The sequence below is a fragment of the Equus quagga genome, chromosome 9 (genome assembly GCF_021613505.1).
Source record: "Equus quagga isolate Etosha38 chromosome 9, UCLA_HA_Equagga_1.0, whole genome shotgun sequence".
In the NCBI taxonomy this organism is placed as follows: Eukaryota; Metazoa; Chordata; class Mammalia; order Perissodactyla; family Equidae; genus Equus; species Equus quagga.
Window position 1 is genome coordinate 43,326,050 of NC_060275.1, and position 22,800 is coordinate 43,348,849.

Consider the following 22,800-nt stretch of genomic DNA (forward strand, 5'->3'; position numbering starts at 1 on the left):
AGTAGTGTAATGAGTTGAAGAGGGCTCATGGTAATAAATCCTGAAAATCCACTTCCTCACCTTTTCTTTGATATAGGAACATGGATTCAATTAAATCCCACTTCAAACAATAAATCTCTGGAAAACTTGTAAGATAGCTGTGAAAATATCAATGCTGTAAATAAATGCTTGTTATTCATTTAGTCTTGAATAAAAAGAGTACACTATAATTTAGTAGGCAAGAGTATTTGCTTTACAATTAATTGATCTGGATTCTTGTCTTGGTGATGCCATTTATGAACTGTAAGACCTTGAATGAAATATTTAACCTCACTAATATGTCTAATGTATAAAATGAAGAGAATAAATTTCAAAGTGTTCTGAGAATTAAAGGAGAAAAAATCAAGCAAAGTGCTAAGCATACTGCTTAGAACTTATGAGACAATCAATGCTGGCTAATATAAATAAATATTGATATTAGTTTGAGGGAGTATTTTTATACACAGATATTTTATCATTACTGTCAGAAAATTCTATCTTCTAATTGTTTCTTTTCACTTGCAGTAGATATTTTTATTCAATTTTAAATTCATTTATTTCAATTCCTTAAAATTAAGACATATACCACCCAAAGAAAACTTGACAAAGAGCTCTGTTATGATTTCATGGTAATAGCTTTATTAAAATATAATTCATAAAGTATAACGTTCTCACTATGAAATTGTACAATTAAATGCTATATTCACAGAGTTGCGCAGCCATCACTACTATCTTACCATAGAAATCCCACACCCTTACCTATCCCCCCCTCCCTAGCCCTAGGCAACCACTAATCTACGATCTATAGTCTCTATAGATTTGCCTATTCTAGACATTTCATACAAATGTAATTATACAGTGTGTCTTTTGTGACTAGTTTCTTTCACTTAGCATACTATTTTTAAAGTGATCCATGCTTCAGAATGTATTTCATTCCTTATTATGGCTACATAATATTTCATTGTATGGACATACCACTCTTTGTTTACCCATTCATCACTTGATGACTGTGTGGATTTTTCTACCTTTGTGGCTGTTATGAATAATGCTACTATAAACATTCAGTGCAAAGTTTGGACAGATGTTTTTAATTCTCTTGGATATACACCTAAGAGCTGCTCTCCTCACTCATACAGTGACTTTATGTTTAACCACTTGAGGAACGGCCAGATTGTTTTGCAAAGTGGCTGAACTCTTTTACAATCTCACCAGCAATGACAGATCTGATTTATCTGCGTTCAGGCTGAAGACTTGTTATGATCTATATATTTTTATTTTAGTCATCCCAGAGGGTGTGAATTGATATCTTGTGTTTTTGATTTGAATTTCCCTATGACCATCTTTCCATGTGCTTTTTGGTCTTTAGTATATTTTGTTATAAAAAATGTATATTAATATCATTAGTACATTTTTTAATGGGATTATTCATCTTTTTATTGTTGAGTTGTATATATTATTACATTCTACATACAAGTATATATTTTTATATATTTATATATTCTGTATAGAAGTCCCTTAACAGATAGACATATGATTTGCAAATATATTTTACAATTTTGTGGATTGAATTTTATTTTTTTGATAGAATTCTTTGAAGCTCAAAAATTGTAATTTTGATGAAGCGAGCTTTTCTTTTTCTTTTTCTTTCACTGCTTGTGTTTTTGGTATTATATCTAAGAATCCATCACCAAATCCAATTTATGAAGATTTACTCTTGTTTTCTCTTAACAAATTTATCATTTTGGCTCTACAATTAGGGAAATAATCCATTTTCAGTTAGAGTATGTTGTGATAAAGGGCTCAAATATATTCTTTGGCATCTAGATATCCAGTTGTCCTACCACCATTTATTGAAAAGACTATTATTTCCCCATAGAAATCTGTGCCTCTCTGTTGAAAATTCATTTATCATAAATGTAAAGTTATATTTCGGGACTTTTCATTCTTTTTTATTGACCTCTATATTTAATCTTAGGTTCAGCTAGCAATTTCTCACAAACATAGATAGATGTCAATAAAAAAGTATCTTGTCTTCTTCCTGAGTTTTAAGGAGTAAGCATTTATTCCTTCATCATTAAATATGATTGTAGGTGTGAGATTTTTGCAGATGGCCTATAAAAGGTTGTTGAAGTTGAACATCTTGTTGAATATTTTTATTATGAAAGGGCATTGGCATTTGTCAAGTTTTTTTCTGCACTATTGTGATGATCAGGTGTTTTTGATTCTTTATTCTATTAAGATAGTATCTTTTATGATTTTTCTTTTCATTTGGTAAATCAATATCCTGTGTTCCTGGGATAAATACTACTTGGCTATATTGAGTAATCTTTTTTATGAGAAGCTAGATGTTTTTTTTTTTGCTTTTATTATGTTGACAATTTTAAGTCTAACTTTGATTTTTTGGCATACAGCTGTTCATACTATTACCTTGCAATTCTTCTTATTTCTGTAAGGTTGGTAATGATGCTTCCTCCTTCATTCCTGATTTTAGTAATTTCAGTCTTCTCTATCTTTTTTTTGGTCAGTGTAGCATAGCATAAACTTTAGGTTTGTCAATTTTATTGATCTTTATAAAGAAATATCTTTGAGTTCAATTTATTTTTCCCTATTGTTTTACTATCCCCTATTTTACTTTTTCTACTCTAATCTTTATTTCCTTTCTTCTACTTTCATTGGTTTTTATTTGCTCTTTCTTTTTCTAACGTCTTAACATGGAATGGTAGGTTATTGCTTAGAGATCATGTTTCTTTTTTAATATAATCATTTGCAACTATACATTTCACTACTTTAACTGCATCCCATAATTTTATGTTGCCTTTTTTAATTTACATTCATCCAAAAAAGGATTTTCATACTTCCTTTTTGATTTCTTCTTTGAATCGTTGGTTGTTTAGAAGTATTGTTTGATTTCCACATATTTGTATATTTCTCAAAATGCTGTTATGGATTTCTGTTAATGTCTACTATTGATTTTTAACTTTATTCCATTTTGGTAAGAGAATATACTTTGTATGACTGCAACTTTTTTATCTTTATTGAGCCTATTTTATGGATAGTATAGGGTCTATCCTGGAGAATATTCATATGCACTTGGGCAGGATGTATCTACTCCTTTTAGAGGAGTGTGCTATAGTTGTTAGATCCTGTTGCTTTACAGTGTTGTTCAAGACTTCTGTTTCCTTGTTGGTTTTCTCCCTAGTTGTTCTGTGCATTATTGAAAGTAGAGTATTAAGGTTTCAACTTTTATTATTGAATTGTATGTTATGCCCTTCAAGTTTGTCATGTTTTTCTTCTATTCCTTGATTTCTGTCTTTAAGCTAGGTATTTTGTAGTATAACTTCTTTTTATTTTCTTGTTCTTTCTTTTATTATATTTTTAAAATTATTTTCTTAGTGTTTTCCTTGGGCCTTAAAATAAACATTTCTTTCTTTCTTCTGCTGGTTCAAATCTGCTATTGAACCACTCTAATAAATTTTTTCTTTCAGTTATTATATTTTTAACTCCATAATTTCTATTTGGTTCTTTTTGTAAAGATGATTTCCATCTCTTTATTGATATTCTCTACTGGGCAAGACATCTTTCTCATTTTTGTTTGATCCTTAGATGTTGTTTCCTTTAGTCCTTTGAACATATTTAGAATTAAAGCCTTTGACTAGTAAGTCCAAAGTCTGGGCTTCCTTAGAAATAGTCCCTATTGACTCTATTTTTTGTGATATATGGGCCTTATTTTCCTATTTCTTTGCATTTTCATATACTTTTTTGTGAATTGGGTTTTAAGTAATGTGGCCATTCTGCAAATCAGGTTCTCTCTCCTCCCCAGGATATTTTTATGTTGTTGCAGCTTCTAGCTGTTATTTGTTTGCTTTGTGACTTTCTTGGTCTAATTCTCTAAAGTCTGCATTCTTTGACATGTGTGACCACTGAAGTCTGTGCTCAATTAGCCTAGTAGTCAGCTAATCACTAGATAGACATTGCATTAATTGTCCTGAAGCTACTAAGTCTCCCAGCCTTTGCTGAAGGAGTCTGTATTTTGGGGGTAGGTCCTCAATTCTCTAGTAGAGAGTCTACAACTCTGCCTTAAGCCTCACTACCTGCTGTGAGAGTGTCAAGATCAGTCAAAGAGAGACATTATGGCCCTCTCCAATCTTTTCTGTAAATGCCCACAGCTGTGCATATGCTAGAGCCTTCTAGATTCCAACACATATCTTGGAGCTTTTCAAAGACCCCTCATTCCCTGTTTTTCCTTTTAAGTATTTTGGTCAGCCTCCTGATAGTCCTGACTCGTACTGACACTTCAGTCAGCTATGATGTTAAACAATGTCTGCTGATTATTTTCAACAAACACTTTAGGGATAGAACTGTTTGCATAGAGAGAGCTCTAAGTCAAATAAAATAAAGACAAACCTTGAAGTGGAATTATCAGATGAGTCCAGATGGATCAAATAGTGATAATTCTCTGGGACAGCAATTTGGGGAGGATTCCAACTCATTCTGACCCCTCCAGTGGCTGCTAGAATGTTGACTATACTTGTGAGATTGTTGGTTTCCAGCTTATAATGGAGCTGAGGAAAGGAGGATGGAAATAGAGTATGTCAAAACATTTCAAATCTCACTATTCTTACTGAGATTTAGCTATTTTTCTTGAATGAATGCTTCTTTGATTTTTACAAGTCTTTGGTTAATTTCCAGAGTTCTGAGAAGGTTGATTTGAACAAATTTTGTCAGTGTTCTCATTGCATTTATGGAAAGACATTTGTTTTTTCAGTTCTTGTTCTAGAGGTGTTTCTCCACTATTGTTTCATTTTTAAAAACGCTTTTACCTATTATATAATACCAAAATATACATGAAATAAGACAAGTATTAAGCTCACCATTTTACAAATAAAGAATCTTAAGATGAATTAATCTACTTGACACCTGTTTCCCAAAGGGCAATGCCAAAGATAAGACTGAAATCTACATACCTTCGCTTTCTTCAGTTTTATCCAGAATTGCACAAAATTTTTACATACATTTTTCATTGTCTAAAGTTAAAATTCCAAATACTTTAATAACTTCTTTGAATATGCAACTTCATAAGTAGGTAATCAAATACCTACCAACTATTAACACACGAAAAATTGGAATCACTGTTTCTGTGATCAAATATTATTTTACACTCATGTAAAATTACTCCTAGAGATTAAAGTCATGATATAATTTACTGACAGCAAATTTTGTTCTTTAACATTGGTTTATATTGGATTTTAGTTTTGACTTAAACTAATGTAACTGTAGGATCTGTTGTGTTTTCAAGATACGAGATTATAAGCATTCATTCCTTCAAGCAACAACCCAAGAGCAATTAAACAGACACTGCTGTGTCTAAATAGTTCAGGCATTTTTTCTCTTTTTTCACTGACACTCCCACACAGAGAAGAAATAGGGAACTACCTCTCAAAGCCAATGTAAAATTCAAAGACAGATACTTCAGTTAGACACATTTATTGCGTACATTCTGACTAACCTTGATGAAGTGCAAATTATTACCATTACAGAAAGACAAATATTACATATTTATCAGTATAGCTTTAGACAGGTTTTTCTTAATTGAATTCTTCTGGGGGGAAAACAGTATAGCAGTTGCATACAATGTGATTATATTGAAATTAGCTTATGAAAGTACTCTTTGAAAGAAAAAAGAAACCAACGCTGCCAAACTTCAGCAAAAGGAAATGGTTAGCCCACATAATCAAAGGAAAAACAGAATTACCAAGCTTAAAAAGGGATAAGAATTTAACATCTTGGTATGTTTTCGGGGCATGTGTTTTCGTGGTATTTCCTGGAACAACATTATCCAACTCCTCAGCTCTGAAATCTTTCCATTTCTGTGGTCTCAACTCAATTTCAAATTTCCATGTTGTCCTAGTTCGATGTGTATGATCACCCCTGTGGTCAGAGGAGCAAGGTCCTGTGAACTTGATCTTGCTGAGCTTCTTTCAGTGTCAGTGACATCGGGAAATGAAACTTTCTCTTCAGCATTTTTAGCCTAAAGAGAACAACTATTCTCTGGCCAGGGTTACAAAATGCTCTGATCCTTGTAAAGGACATAGGGAGTGATTAGATGTGCTGTACACGCATTTTATTCAATGATTCAGTCCAGACTCCTCTCTGTCCTTTCTTTCATGAATATTACGCCAAGAAACATCAGGCTTTTATGTTCCATTTAGTGTAAATTGACATCAATTAATGAAAGGAAGTATTGTAACGGCTAGTTCCCTCAATGAGAGCACTGAATGCATGTTTGTGGGTATATAATTCTTGATTAGTTCAGCTTCAACCAATGTATATTCCAAACTATTCTAAAAATTGTAGTGTTCTGGTTCCACAGTGTCTCCCCACCCCGCCCCTTCCTGCACTCCCAGTAAAGCTGAGTTTGAATAACGGTTACCACAGAAGATTTTAGATCAAACATTCCTATGTCAATAAACATTAATACATTTAAAAGTTTGATCTCAAGTATCTTAAAAACAAAGAGTACTCAGATTTAAAATACAAGCATTTGCATAACAAATACATCATTAAAAGAAATTGGCTCAAAGTTTTAAAGTAAAAAGAGCAATAGCAAGCACATTAGCTAATGCAAAAACAAAATGAGATAAAAGTGAAAGAAAGGTCTATTATTTTGTGTCTTTTGTTACATATGTTTTTGCTAAAAAATCCATAGTGGAGGTTTAAAAAGAGGAATAAGATATGTTGTTTAAAAGCAGAACTTAATGAATTGAAAAGATAAAAAATACTAGAATTAAGAAATAATTATAAGCGATAGATTAAAAAACATTAAGGCAGAGCTGGCCGGGTGGTGTAATAGTTAATTTGCATGCTCCGTTTAGGTGGTCTGGGGTTTGTGTGTTTGAATCCTGGATGCAGACCTACATGCCACTCATCAAGCCAAGCTATGGTGTCATCCATATACAAAATAGAGGAAGATTGTCACAGATGTTAGCTCAGGGCCAATCTTCCTCAAGCAAAAAGAGGAAGATTGGCACAGATGTTAGTTCAGGGACAATCTTCCTCACCAAAATAAATAAATACATACATACATAAATAAAATTTTTTTAAAAAACAACATAAGAAAGTGGAAATATTCAAAGATAAAGAGGAAATTAATTTGGCTTTTTGAGGCATAATTTCACACAAAGCAATGCAAATATATTTGAAAATAACGTAATAGGAACTTTTTAAGAATACACAAATTATTAAAATTGATTCAAGAAGAGTTATAACACCTTAAATACATGAATCATCATTGAAACAAATAGAGAATGTTGACCAAGAATGTTCTTCTCCAAAATGTCATATTCATGTGATTTCTCAAGTGAACAATTTCAAATTCATTGAATAAATAATTCCGGTACAATTTAACTCAGAAAGAAAATGAAAGCTCCCCAATTCCCATCACAAAGTTAGGACAACCATGGTAAGAAAACTGCGTAGAGACTAACCACACGTTCCTTCTCAGATTCTGAGCTGTGCTGCTTCACAGAGTTTTTGATATTCTTGGTCGGCCTGGAATCTGAGTGGAAGATTTCCCTAGATTTTCTGACCAGCCGGGCCCACACTCTTAGCCTACTAGAATGGATGCCTTCTGTGATGATACCATTTTGAAGAGGTAGGTTCTTCTGGGATGAATTTTAGTCAGTGCAGAATGAGAAGGATTTAAGATAAAAAAGATCCTCTCTCCATTTTCCTTCTGTGGACTGTTCAAATGAGGTTTCCTTCAAATGGTGTTATGGGCTCAACTGTGCTCCTCCAAATTCCTATGTTGAAACCCTAACCTCCAATATCTCAGAATGTGACCGTATTTGAAGATAGGGCCATTAAGGAGGTAATTATGCTAAAATGTGGATATTAGGGCGGGCCTTCATGCAATGTGACTGATGTCTTTATAAGAGGAAATTTGAACATGCAGAGACACCAGGGATGAGCACGCATAGAAGAGAGACCTTTTGAGGACACGGATGGAGTAAACTATCTGCAAGCCAGGGGAAGGGCCTCAGAAGAAACCAAATCTGCCAACACCTTGATCTTGGACTACTCTCCTCCAGAACTGAGTGAAACTATGGTTCTGTTGTTTAAGCTACTCAGTCTGGGGCCCTTTGTTATGGTAACCCTAGCAAACCAAACACTCTTTCTGAGCTACCTGTCATATCTCTGCCTGGCTTGTCAACAAGAGATGGCCAACAATAACCCATGACATCATGTTACTTACTTACATTTTTTTTTGCCTCTTTGTTTCCTCACCTCAACTTGACTCGTACTTCGCAATTCAAGTGTCAGTACTTTAATCCTTGCTTCAGACTCTGCTTTCTAAGCTAAGACAGCAAACTGATAAAGGTCTAATTTACAAAACAAACCAAAACAAATTCCAATATCAATTATAGTCATACAAAATAATCTGAAATAAATACCAACAAGTAGACTTTCTGAACATTAAAGCAGTACACAGAAGAAACAAAATATAGTTTAGTATTAAGGAATTTATATTAGCTATTCAATAAATACTTTTTATGTAAAAACAATAATTCATCTTAGATTCCAGATAAAAGCTGAAATATGAATATGTATATTCACATATAAAAACACACATAATTATATATTTGATAATAATGATAATAAGTGTTTGATAGTAACGTACTTGATATATTCCTATTAAAATCATTGAGGTAAATGAGGAGGAGAGAAGAGAAGGAGGGAAAGAAATACACCATGTGTCTGTATCTGGAGACAGCACCTTTAAATAGGTGATTAAGTGAAAATGAGGTCATATGAGCGGGCCTGAATCCAGTCTGACTGATATCCTTAAAAGAAGTTTGGACATACAAAAGAGACGCCACAGGCACGTGTCCACAGAGGAAAGAACGAGTATGGACACAGTGAGAAGGCAGAAGGCCGTCTGCAAGTCAAGGAGAGAGGTCCAAACCTGCTGACACATTGATCTTGGCCCCCCAACTCCAGAACTGTAAGAAAATTAATTTCTGTTGTTTAAGTCACTGAGTCTGTGATATTTTGTTTATGGCAGCCCTAGCAAACTAATACACGGATCAAACTGCTGTGAACATCTTGACATCCTGTACTTATTTTTTTTGGTGGACATATGTTTTCTTTTCTCTTGAGCAAATGCCTTGGAGTGGGGTTAGATTTATGTCTAATTTTAACAGAAACTGCCAGAGTTTTCTCCACAGTGGTTGTATAATTTTATACACCCATCAGCAACGTACGAAAGTTCCAGTTGTTGTATTCATGCCAACGGTTGGTGTTAGTCTTTTTATTTGAGCCATTCTAGTGGGTATGAGATGGAGTTTAATTTGCTTTCTTGAAGACTAAAAACATGGAACACGTTTTCATATGCTTATTTGACATTTATTTAGTTTTTCATTGTGTTATCTATCTGTTCAGTTGATCTAGTTTTGAGTAGTTCTACTTCATTTTGGATAGTTCATCTTTATATTATTTATGAAAGTCTTTATTAAAAAATGGATGAAAGTACTCAGTCAGATATACCAGAAATATTTTTTAGCAATATCTTGCCTACTCATTTTAATGGTTACTTTTGCTGAACAGAAAATTTTAATTTTGATGGGAACAAATTCATGGTTTTCCTTTAGGTTGATGTCTTTTTTGTCCTGTCCAATACATCTATACTTTCCAAGAATGCAAAGGTTTATCCTATGTTTTCTTCTAGAAGCTTGACGGCCGGGGCTTTTATTTTTATGTTCTATGATACAACTTGCTTTAATTTTTTGAGTACGAAGTAAAATGGCTTCAACACAATTCTTTAGAAAGATCCTTGTACGAATCTTGTACTTCTTCATTTAGGCTGATTTTTTTTTTAAATAAAAAGAAAAATATTCACAAGATAAAACTTAGAATGTACTTTTCTTACTCCAATAGCAGATTCCTCTTCTCCTATTCCTCCAGGGACAGGGAAAGCCACATGTGTCTCTCCCTTCTTTCCTATAAAGGGCTGGACACTTTTTGAAATTTAGTTCACTTAAGTTTCTGATATTGTCTGCTCTCTAGTGTTTTGTTTGTTTGGTTGGTTTTTTGTTGTTGTTTTAGTAAGGAGAGACATTATTTAGAGGAATTACTGTAAAGTTGGTGAAAGAGTCTACTACAGTAAGAAGAGGGGCCTATTCCAATCAGGAGACAACTCTGACCATAAGATCTACAAACATTTCTTTAAAAAAAAATATATATATATATCTCTCTATATTATAGGGGCCAGCCAAGTAGCGTAGCAATGAAGTTCATGCACTCTGCTTTGGTGGCCTGGGGTTCATCAGTTCAGATCTGGAGCACAGACCTAGCACCTCTCATCAAGCCATGTTGGGGCAGGCGTCCTACATATAATGTAGAGGAAGATGAGCACAGATGATAGCGCAACAAAAAAAGAGGAAGATTGATGGCAGATGTTAGCTCAGGGCTAATCTTCCTCAAAAAAAAAAAAAATATATATATATGATTTCGCAACTTCTCGGTCTGTTTTATTAGTTTGAGAGATTATCTCTTGTGAGACCTAGATCCTTTCTAAAGATCCTAACTGAAAGTGGAATTTCCAAATATATTGCTTTTCCCTGCTTTCTACATCTTCCTATATATTTTGTTCATGTTTCCTACTTGGAGTCTTGAGAGAGAGAGAGAGAGAGAGAGAGATATCCATATATTATTTTTAGTTTTTCTAGTATTACTGTTCCAAATTTAATTAATATAACCAAGTCTATATTTTTCATTTACTACTTCTAGAAATAAAGTGCTATTTCATTTTATTTTATAGACTTTCCCCAATCATTTCAAACTCCCAACTTTTATTATGAAGCTTTAGAAATAATTGTACTAAGACATTATATAATATATATTATTATTACTATTTTGTTACATACAATCTATTTAAAACTTTGAAATATTTTATTTAAATAATATCATCTCAAACATTTTTAAGCATTTGTTTTATATTTTAATAAATCTAATGCTCACTGCTCCATTTTTATCACATGGCTCATCATTCCTGATAGATTGATTTTGAGGTCTGCCATGGTTAGCTGGAATAATGTTTAGTTGGATAAGAATTATTATTTTAGAAGAATATACAGGGTCCATAAGTCTGATTCATTACATGTTCGAGACTATTTTCTTCCTCAGTGTATTACAGAAATCACTCCACTCTTTTCTGACATTGAATTCTATGTAGAAAAAAAGAGAAAAAAAATCACCTACCACAAAAAACAGTCACTTGTATTTTCGCATCTTAGATACTTGTTTTTTCTCTCTGACTTCCATAGGATGATTTAGTTACTTATTTTTAGTAATTTAATAATATATACTCTAAAACTGTAAGTTGTCACCTTTTTCTTTAATCTTTGTGTATTTGGGAGTGAGGGGAAGAAAAGAGCTCATAAAAATCTATCTGTGCACAATATTTTTCAAAGTTTATAATATGAAGTTGTGCTTCTCACCTTGAGCAGTGTTAGGAAATGCTTTACTTATTTTACTTATTTTTCTAATTTTTTTACTTTGAGAGAGCTAAATTCTATTTTATTTTTTTAATTGAACTCTCCTAGAAAATCTCAATTTTCTCTCAATTGTTAAACTACCAAGTGTTGCATCTCTGATAGCAAAAACCCAAACTGGAAAACATATATCAAAAATATGTATATTTAAGTTCACTTTTAAAAAAACATGAAGTTTAATATTTTGGCTGCGATGGTTAGTATTATTATTCAAACATTTAAGTACACTTGTATTCAAATTTTGGGAACTGAATGGGAAATTACTTACAGTTTTACATTTTGCAAATATGGAATCACACTGCATTTTATTACTAAATGTCTCTATTTTTTCTCAAGATGCTCTAATTCTATCAAGTTGGCATTTTATTTCCCAAATCTGAATAAATTAGCATGGCATAAAAAGCCCTTCATACTTCCACTCCGTCTATCTACCTATTTATGTTTCCATCCAGCAAGATCAATCCCTCCAAACAACCTAAAAAAGTCAGATTCAGGGGCCGGCCCAGTGGCACAGAGGTTAAGTTCGCACATTCCGCTTCTCAGTGGCGGGGGTTCGCCGGTTCGGATCCTGGGTGCAGACATGGCACTGCTTGGCACGCCATGCTGTGGTAGGCGTCCCAAATATAAAGTAGAGGAAGATGGGCACGGATGTTAGCTCAGGGCCAGGCTTCCTCAGCAAAAAAGAGGAGGACTGGCAGTAGTTAGCTCAGGGCTAGTCTTCCTCCAAAAAAAAAAAAAAGAGAAAAAATCAGATTCAGTTACTCAAAATCACTTAAGATTCTATATTCTACCTGAATATCTATGTAAATGTCACTTCTGCTGCCTGAATTACTCATTTGTTTTTCTCTCTTTGTAGAGACTCAGACTTGTCTTCAATATCCAAATCACATGCCATGTTCTCCATCTGAAACACAAGGGAGGCTTTCACACCCATATATACCTACTGTGTTAGTAGCGATTTTTTTCTTTCTTTCTTTCTTTCTTTCTTTCTTTCTTTTGGTGAAGAAGATTGGCCCTGAGCTAACATCTGTTGCCAAGCTCCCTCTTTTTGTTTGAGGAAGATTGTCCCTGAGCTAACATCTGTGCCAGTCTTCCTCTATTTTGTATGTGGGATGCTGCCACAGAATGGCTGATGAGTGGTGTGTAGGTTCACGCCTGGGATCCAATCCTGTGAACCCTGGGCTGAAGCAGAGTGTGCACACTTAACCACTATGCCACCAGACTGATCCCAATATAGCAGCAATTTTTACAAAGTATTTCAGTTACTTGTTTGTACTCCCTGCTAGATTTTGTGCTCCTGGAAATTAAGGACCATGTCTTATTAATCTTCATCTTAGTGCCTAGAATAAAATATGGCCTGAACATTTTTAATATTGCTAAATGAATGGACCAAAAGAGTTCTGTGGCCACACAGCTAATTTTCCCTTAATTATTGAATCACATTTCCATATTTTTTTTTATTAAGTAAGTCTAGTTTAAAATTCACCAAAATCTATTTGTCACTGAGAATAATGAAATAGAGCAAAGGCTTACAATTTTTGAGACTTTGTCCAACTTAGTAATAACCTCTCAATACTTTATATTTATCACAGATTCCCTGTCACTATCCCTTCTTATTGAAAGATCTTTGGTATTTTTAGATATAGAATATTTCAAAAGTATAACCTAAATATAAGGTACATGTACAGAGATTTAGGTGGACAGGGCTAACTATGCATTAGTTCTATGAGTACAAATTCTTTTGATTGTGATGTCAATAGCTTAATTCTAGACTATTCTCTCAAGTAAAGCAGGAATAGTAGCCAAATTGGCTGCACTATGTGTAAAAGACGCATTATCCATGATCGAAGCTATGGGAGGTCAGAAACTGATTATCAGTTAAATGGAACAAAAAAAAAAGAGGTAAAAATTACAAGTTGAACAATAAATTTTCAATATAAAAAGAACAAGTACAAAATAATTTTCCTTGGCAGCATTTGGTATTTTAGCATATTTCTGACTTGAGGTTGTGTATCTTATTACTTAAAAGTTTCAACTTGAGGGATTAGGCTCACATGTGAGGGGACGGACTATAATTAGTTCTTGGGTGGTGAACATGATGTAATCTACACAGAATTCAAAATATATTACGATGTACATCTGAAAGCTATATAATGTTATAATCCAATGTTACTTCAATAAAAAAAAAATTTCAACTTGAAAGGAACTCTACTTGACTCAAAGACAAGATAATATTGCTATTGTAATTTTAATATTAATTTTTTTAAATAGAGGAAACAATTATAAAGTCTTCTTGACACTGATCAAAAAGCCTGATGCTGAGTTCTTCAAACTCCTAACAGATATCTATTTCATGTCTTTAGTCACACGGCATACTTCTACCAGCTGAGAAAAGGTTATTTCAGATTTTAAAAACTCTGCCAGAATTATAAATATCTATTTGTAGGAACACAGAGTAAAATACACATTGTTTTTCACAAAGAGAAACATTAATGAAAATATTGATAATAAAACTATTAAATTCATTCTACTCTCAAGTAAGTGGTGATTTCAAATTAGAAAAAGAAAAGCCAAAATTTATAGCCCATACAACTCTCATCTTTTTGATTTTTCTCTTGGCTGTTGCTAGTAATGATCAAAGTATTAGTGTTACCAGATAACCATCTCCCCTAACAATCTCTTTTATGATACTTGTTTTTGGAATTAAATAATAATTCAAGATAATAGCATTTTTCAATATCTTATCTGGGATCTCTTGCTGCTCTGGTTAATGTCATTGTAGCCTTAATCTCAGTTAAGATACTGTTTCCTTCTTTCTTTATAATATCTAATTGTTGTTCTGTGATTTAATTTAATTTCCCACAGATATATGCTTTCCTCTTAAGACTTCAGAAATAAACCAATGTACCTCATTCTTGTCCTTAAAAGTTCTGAGATTGCTTATAAATCCTTAATTATAAAGTGGATAGAAAATACATTTTATGGGATTAGTTATCTCCTCTGTTTTTGTCACTACAACCACAGTTCCTAAAATAGCGGCTAACACATGGTAAGTATTCACTAAATATTTGTGGAATAAATAAATGAGCGAATGCATGAACTCATATAGAGCAGAATGAATTATTCTCATTCTATTTGCACTGGCAATTTAAGCTATAGTCTCTGTCAAAGGACCTTTATTTGTTTTAAAATAGTCTGATAATCAGGAGCCTCAGTGTGAGTCACCTTCAAAGTCAGCGATTTAGCTTGTCTACATGTGGCCCCCGCCTCCCAAGAAGAATAATAGCCTGTACCCTCAGTGTCACGTAAGGTGGCCTCTGCATTGCGATATCTTGTTCCTTTTAGTTGTTTTCTGTTCATAGAAAGCTCCTTGGCAGTAGCTTCGAGCAATCTGAGGACTTGAATGGAAAACTAAGAGCCAAACAAGCTCCAGAAGTAACTTTGTGATATTCTGCTCACATCCTGGATGTTTTGATAATGCTGCTGCCTCTCTCTGAGTTATGCCTTACGTTTCAAATGAGATTGACTCCGCTGCTATTACTGAACTTTGAAAATGCCTTCAGCAATGCCGTAAAATCTACTGTAATGCCGAACAATTGAAACCTGTAGAGCTTTCTTCAACTGGAAGAGTTAGAATGTTCTTGGCAAGGGAATGTTTACTCCAAGATAAATGAATTTTCGTTCTCTATACCCCATTTATATGTAATATGACTAATGAACAATCTTTATAACATAAAGATCACTTTGCACAAAAGGTGATACAATTAGCAATATTGAAAAATGTCATTCAGTTTACATAGCGATTTGGTACAGAAAATTTAACATTGATGAAAATTAAATGGCAACTTTATTTTTCTTAACTGCTACTGGTCAGAAAGTGACCTGAAAATAGTTATTTCTTTCAAACTCTATAAATTGAGTTGAATAGAGGTAGAAAGATATAGATTATCATAAATTGCCAGGAAATGATTTTAGCTATCAATGAGCGAATTAGACTTTTTGCTACTACTGCCTTTCCTACTGATTTCAATTACCTTCAAGCAGACCCAATAAAACACAAAGAGCCCTGTGGAAAAATAAACATCCAAAATAGAAAGTGCGTGAATGTGTGACAGACCTGTACAAAGACCACAGGGGAGCATGCACCTGCCAGAAGGCTACATACAGCTGCGAAGTGGTGTCCATGTGATAACAAAGGTGTTGGTAATGATGATGAATTCTCCCTATGACAAATGACATGAAGTTAATGGTAAATGAGGAAAGGCATTCATTCTCGAGGAGATTGGGAGAGCTGCAAGTGGGAAGAGGTATTATGTTTGATGAATGAGTGGAATTTCAAAATTATATTGTTGGAAGCATTAAAGAAGCAGCTACATCAATGCAATTCTTGTCTTCCTTTACTTTGCTATTTGCTAGTTATTTGAGCTTTAGGCAAGTTACTGATCCTCTCTAAGATTATTCATACCTAACAAAGTGATATCACTAAGTTAACATTTTCATATAAGGATTGGATCATTTAATGTATATAATGTTCTTATATAAAGTTTTTATGTAAAGTTCTTCAACATTGGTCTTAGTAGTATCTTTTTGAATACCGTGTCTCACCAGGCAAGGGAAACAAAAGAAAAAGTTAAAAAATCAGACTACATCAAACTAAAAATCTTCTGCACTACAAAGGAAACCATCAACAAAACAAAAAGACAAGTTAACAATGGGGAGAAGATATTTTCAAAGCATATATCTGATAAGGGATTAATGTCCAAAATATATAAAGAACTCATACAACTCAACAACAAAAAAATAAACAACCTAATTAAAAAACGGACAAAGGATCTGAACAGACATTTTTCCAAAGAAGATATACAGATGGCCAACAGGCACATAAAAATATGTTCAGCCTTACTAATTATTAGGGAAATTCAAATCAAAACTGGAATGAGATATTACCTCACTCCCATCAGAATGGCTATAATTAAGAAGACAAGAAATAAGAAGTGTTGGACAGAATGTGGGGAAAAAAAGAACCCTCATACATTGCTGGAGGGAATGTAAACTAGTGCAACCACTATAGAAAACAGTATGGAGATTCCTCAAGAAACTAAGAATAGAATCACCATATGACCCAGCTATTCCACTTCTGGGTAATTATCCAAAGAATGTGAATGTGAAAAGATATTTGCACCCCTATGTTCATTGCAGCATTATTCACAATAGCCAAGACTTGGAAACAACCTAAGTGCCCATCAACCCATCAAGATGTCGTATATAGACACAGTGGAATGCTACTCAGCCATAAAAAAGATGAAATCTTGCCATTTGCAACAACATGGAAGGAACTTGAGGGTATTATTCTAAGTGAAATAAGTCAGATGGAGAAAGTCAAATACCATACGATTTCACTCATAAGTGGAAGATAACAACAAACAAACACATAGATATGGAGATTAGATTGGTGGTTATCAGAGGGGGAGAGAAGAGGGAGGGGGGCAAAAGGAGTAATAGGGCACATGTTTATGATGCTGGATGGTAATTAGTCTTTGGGTGATGAACATGATGTAATCTGCACAGAAATTGAAATATAATTACATACACCTGAAATTAATATAATGTTATAAACCAATGTTACCACAACAGTGGTTGAGGTAAAGTATGGAAAGAAAAGAAAAATAATAAATAAATAAAATTTTTAAAAAGTTCTTAGAATTACTTGGTACATAATTAATGCTTAATAATGATTTAATAATAATTGTTATTCCTTTCGCTTTAATCCATTCCTGTTCAATCAGGTGACTGTTCAAGGCTATTGGCTCCTTGAAGCATTATAATACCCATGACCTCATGATATTGTTTAAAATATCTCTCCTCCCATATAGCCCTTAAAATTATACCTCAAAAAGTTACTTTATTAAAAAATGATGTCTCCTTTTAAAAATTGTAGTTTTTCAGCTCTAAATTTCATTTACAAATTAATCCAAGTATCAACATGAACTAAGGAAAGCTGTTGGCTTTGAAGTCCTGCAGACCTGGTTTTGAATCCATCTTGGTCATGTAGCTGCATAATCCTAGACGAATTAAACTAAAGAACCTCACTTCTTCGTCTGTATAATGGTCACAATAATAAGTCCATCAGAATTGTGTGACAATTAAATAAGATCAGGCAAAAGGAAGAAAGCCAAGGACATACAAGATGCTCAAAGCATAGGAGAGTCTTCATTTTACTACAATTGTAAGAATACATGTTCAAAGAAAGATTGTTTATTAGTTGCCAAATCAAACTTTGCATTCTTTACAATGTGGTAAAATCTAGGTGACAAAATTATATTCTTGGAAAGATTAACAAGTCTATTTGTTTCCAATAAAATATTTAATATCAATTAATCAGTATCTTTAGATAAATATGTTAATTTAGAAAAATACTGAACTACATAAATGTGTTCTGATTTTTTTTTTTTAAAGATTTTATTTTTTTCCTTTTTCTCCCCAAAGCCCCCTGGTACATAGTTGTATATTCTTCGTTGTGGGTCCTTCTAGTTGTGGCATGTGGGACGCTGCCTCAGCGTGGTCTGATGAGCAGTGCCATGTCCGCGCCCAGGATTCAAACCAACGAAACACTGGGCCACCTGCAGCGGAGCGCGCGAACTCAACCACTCAGCCACAGGGCCAGCCCCAATGTGTTCTGATTTTTTTAACAAGGTTTAAAACTTGAACTGTGCCTTTCCTGCTCAAAAGAGAATAGCAGGTATTCAAAACTCACTTTTAATCTTTTGTATTTTTTCTTATGACAAATACTTCTGCCATTTACGTCTGCCAAACTAGCAAGGATGACCTATTATGGACCTTACTGAAAATGACAGGAAGTTAGTGGGATGGGCATACGTATAACATTCGTTCATATGACACCATAAACCATTTTATTTTAAACTGTCCAATAGACTAAACATGAAGTGCAAGAAAATTGATTTATTTATCTCTTCAATTCTCACGATATTTTATGAATCATGAAAGTGATTAAAACAGACCACCAACATATAAAAATTAAAAGAAAATTTCACAGATTTTAAAAAATTCTGTTATAAATGCAACTGTTTTCCAGATTGAGGGGAGAGGGGGATAAGATAGTGACTTTTTGTGTCATTCTTTCCCATCATTTTTCCCTTGAATGGACCTTTATTTTCTAGACCAAATCTGTGGGTCAGCTGTCAGCCGAGAATTATATGAAATTCTTGCCTGTGCTAAGTCATATGCTTCATACTTTATCAATCCGTGACAGCTGCCTCCCAGCATATGAAAGACTATTTGAATGTGTGATGTTTTCTTATTTTTTAGAGGTCCTGTAAGATGTTCTCCATTCCTCCCTTGCTTATTACCAGGCGATGACTAATAATCTCTCTATGAAAAGTACCATGGGGAATAAGTTATGACTTGTTCACTCAACAAGATGAAAGACCCTCCCTCCTGAAAAACAGGTAAAACATTAGAATCAATACATGGTAATAGGTAAAACATGACATAAATGAGCTACAGAGTGCTATGGCTATGTGTAGGAGAAAGAGATTACTTTGAACTAAGAGGTCAAAAATAGCTACTCAAGAATGTTATTTAGGGCTTTGATAAATAAGATGAACTGTCATAGGTAGACTTGAGAGAGCAGATTTTCTAAGTGGAATCATGAGTATGAAAAAAATATATATATAGAAAGGAAATAAAAATCTCTCATACCACAGGGGGCATTTGGATAAATAGTAGGAGATTATAGTGGAAAAATGTAATGATGGCAGATAGAACACAGGGAGACAAAATGAGAAACTTACCAGGAGGCTAGTTCACTAATCTATGTCAAGATGAAGCCATCAATTAGTGCCCAGCAGGAACTAAAAAGAGAAGAAAATTGCGAGAGAACCTGGAGATGTAAATTTGGAAAGATTTGACTACAAGCATAAGTAAATGCAAAGTCAAATAGGAGTCTTTGATGATGCCAAGGATTTTTTTCAGAATAACTAGAAGAAATATTATTTAATTCTCTCTTAATCAACTTTCTAATGATGCCTCTCACAGAAATCTCTGAGTACATGCAGTAGAAACCCAATTGCCTGGATGAAAACCTGTATCCCACTTTCTTCAATATACCCCAAAGGCCAGGAAATAGTTTCCTTTTCTCTGGGCTAAATATTAAAAACTGTAGCTTAACTTTCCCATAGCCTGATAAGTAAAGAAGAAAATCTCTTAGAAAACCTTTAAAGTTATAGAGACAATATATTACTCTTTTAATTGAAATTTATACATTTATTTTATCTAATTGTGTTTAATTGAATCATAGAACTTGTATATATCACTATGGCAGGACATATGTTTTTCATTTTGCATTATTGATAATACTAAAATTCACATCTAATTAACATACGCTATTTGAATCCTATATTAAGACTACAGCTTAAATATCACAGTTATATAGAGAAGCATGTTCGTAGATATGGCCCATGACAAATATAATACTTTAACAGCCTTGCTCGTAATTGAGAGAACGTTTTCAACTTCCAGAAATACACAATTACCTGAGAAAGAATTCACTCCGTACATTAGCTCTTTTTTATTCCTCCTAGCCCTCATGGAGAAATTGTCTTCACTAAACATAACAAATGAGTTAAACCTATCAAACTCTTCTAATCATACCTTGCAGAGTTTTACCATCCTATATTCCCTAGAGAACAGCTGAAGTTAGAAATAAGAGCGTGTTCTCTCCTACCACCTAAAGGTATTTATGCCTTCTTTGGGTGTCATGTATCCACTACCCCCATGTACCTTATTAGGGCTGTAAGAGAGGGGGATTCTACCTGAGATGATGGTTACGTGCGAATGTCCCTGTGTATCTTCAGAGTTGCAGGGACACTATTAGATTACCAGTTTTCACAAACTTGATAGCTTTGCACCCTGTGAATATGACAAGTGTTTAGGTTCAATGTCCATCTCAGGATAAGACACACCATTCTGGAAATACACTACGCCCTCAGAAACCCAGTAAACAATACCAAAGCATGGCACAGCTCATCTGTGTTGGGGAATATGAGATGTTACAATTCAATCCAATCGAACAACTTGTTTTCGTGTTATTTGTTTATTAATATGTGCCTTTAGTTCATGTTACATAAATATTTTAAATATTAACTTCATGTAAACAAAGTTATGAAAATAATTACATATTTATATACACACAATTTATTTGTAAGCCTACTTGTAAATTTTAAATTACTATAAAGTCTATTTCCATTCACAGTTTCTTTCTTACTACTTTTACTCCTATTTATTTTCTTTTAATACATTAGCAATTTAGATTTAACATTTATCTATCAAACACTAATTAATTTAAATGAGTATTTAGAATTGGTAAAGAAATGGGGCATTACGTGGATACAGTTCTTGTCCCAGATGAAGAAAAGTGGTACTCCATATTATGCCAGTTTACTGCACACAGACCCAGAGCCTTGTTGATACTTTAAAGCAGATACTGTAAAATGGTCATTAATTCAAATATATGTGGGCCAAGGTTTCAAGGCCTATATTTGTAGTTCAAAGATCTATAAGCCATGTTACACCTTCATGAAAATGATAAAACCTCTTCTATATGCGACCCAGAGTACATCTTGAATTACTTTACTATGAGGCTTCCAGAATAAATTATTTTTTTAAGAATGCTGGTTAATTAGAAACTAGGGTGAAATGTATATTCAATTAAGGAAACATCTGACTAGTCTATGTCATGGATAGAGAGTCAGGGAGTGTTCCCAAGGGAACCTCTCAAGACAGTTCCCAAGGTCCTTATTCTGGAAAACAAGTTGTTTTGAACTTCCCATTTTAGTTTTTAAGTGAGGCTTAAAAATAAATCACAGCCATGAAATTTAAAAGATGATGTTCATTTTCTTCTAAGGCAAATCATTATAATATTTGTCTCTACCAATCAAGATAGAAATTCAAAAAATTTCTTTGTATAAGCATTCTGTTATATATAGTCCATTATGCTATTCTTGCTTTTATCAGAATGAACAAGTAGAAAATATCTCACATTAGAATTATTGTTAACCCTCTCTGTTTCCCTCCCCTTGTTCGCTCCTTCCTTCTCCTTCTCTCTCCCTCTGTTTCTCTGTTTCTGTCTTTGTCTTTGTGTGTGTGTGTCTGTGTGCAGAGAGAGAGGGAGAGAGAATCCATGAGAAAGGCTGAGAAATAAGATCATATACACCTAAGTATGATACTACAACCTCTGAAAACTTCTCTGTCAATCAAAAAATTATTCAGTAGTAAGGTCATATAGACTACTAAGTGAAGGTGTGCTGATTGAAAATTAATTTTTAATTGTATTTTTGTAGATTTTTCTTTTCTTTCTCTTTAGTCTTAAAATTGAAATGAAAACAAAAACAGCAATTTTGCTGCCATTAAAATAGGATAAAATATTAGCTATATGGTGTATGTAATTTGGTGTTATATTCTTTTATAAGGTATCACATAACCAGTTGTCTTTGTTGTAAATATGAGAACCATTCCAAGAACTTTGCCTTTAACAAGAAAGGTAAACAAGTTGTGCTGTGCATCCACAGATAATTCCCCATGATGAGTTTTATGTTTATCTAACTGCCAGTGACAATGTATGTAACTCATGTTACTCAATACTAAAGTGGCCTTTTCAATAAAGTAAATCAAAAGAATACCATTATTCCTAATAAATCCATTATCGTATGTGCCATTCTGAAATTTTTATATTGAGCCCTTATAATGCACAAGCAATATGTTAGTCTTCAAAAACTTTTAAATAGTGTCTCCCTGGCTGTCACTGGGAAGATATTTGCCAGATATGTGAGCTATTGAATTTCCAGTAGGATAAGTTTGAATATGGAAATCCATAACTTGGGATCGATAAATAAAACTAATATGAAATAAGTATAATGATACATCCTAAGCTGAGAAATTGAAAAATATACATAGATTTATAAGGCAAAAGTGGCTGCTATTGTTGGGAAATGTCATTTTGTGATTATAAATTATTCATATTTGCTATCTACATTGATCAAATTTACCAAGTAATGGCTACTCTGGTTTACATATGTTTGAGAAAGCCAGAGAGTCTATAAGAAATCTGGCCAGGAAATAAAACCTTGGTGTCCTTGTCACTGGATCATGAAATTGCTGTGCTAGTGAATAATAAGGCAGATAGGCCAGAGGCCACAGAAGAAGGACTAATATTTAT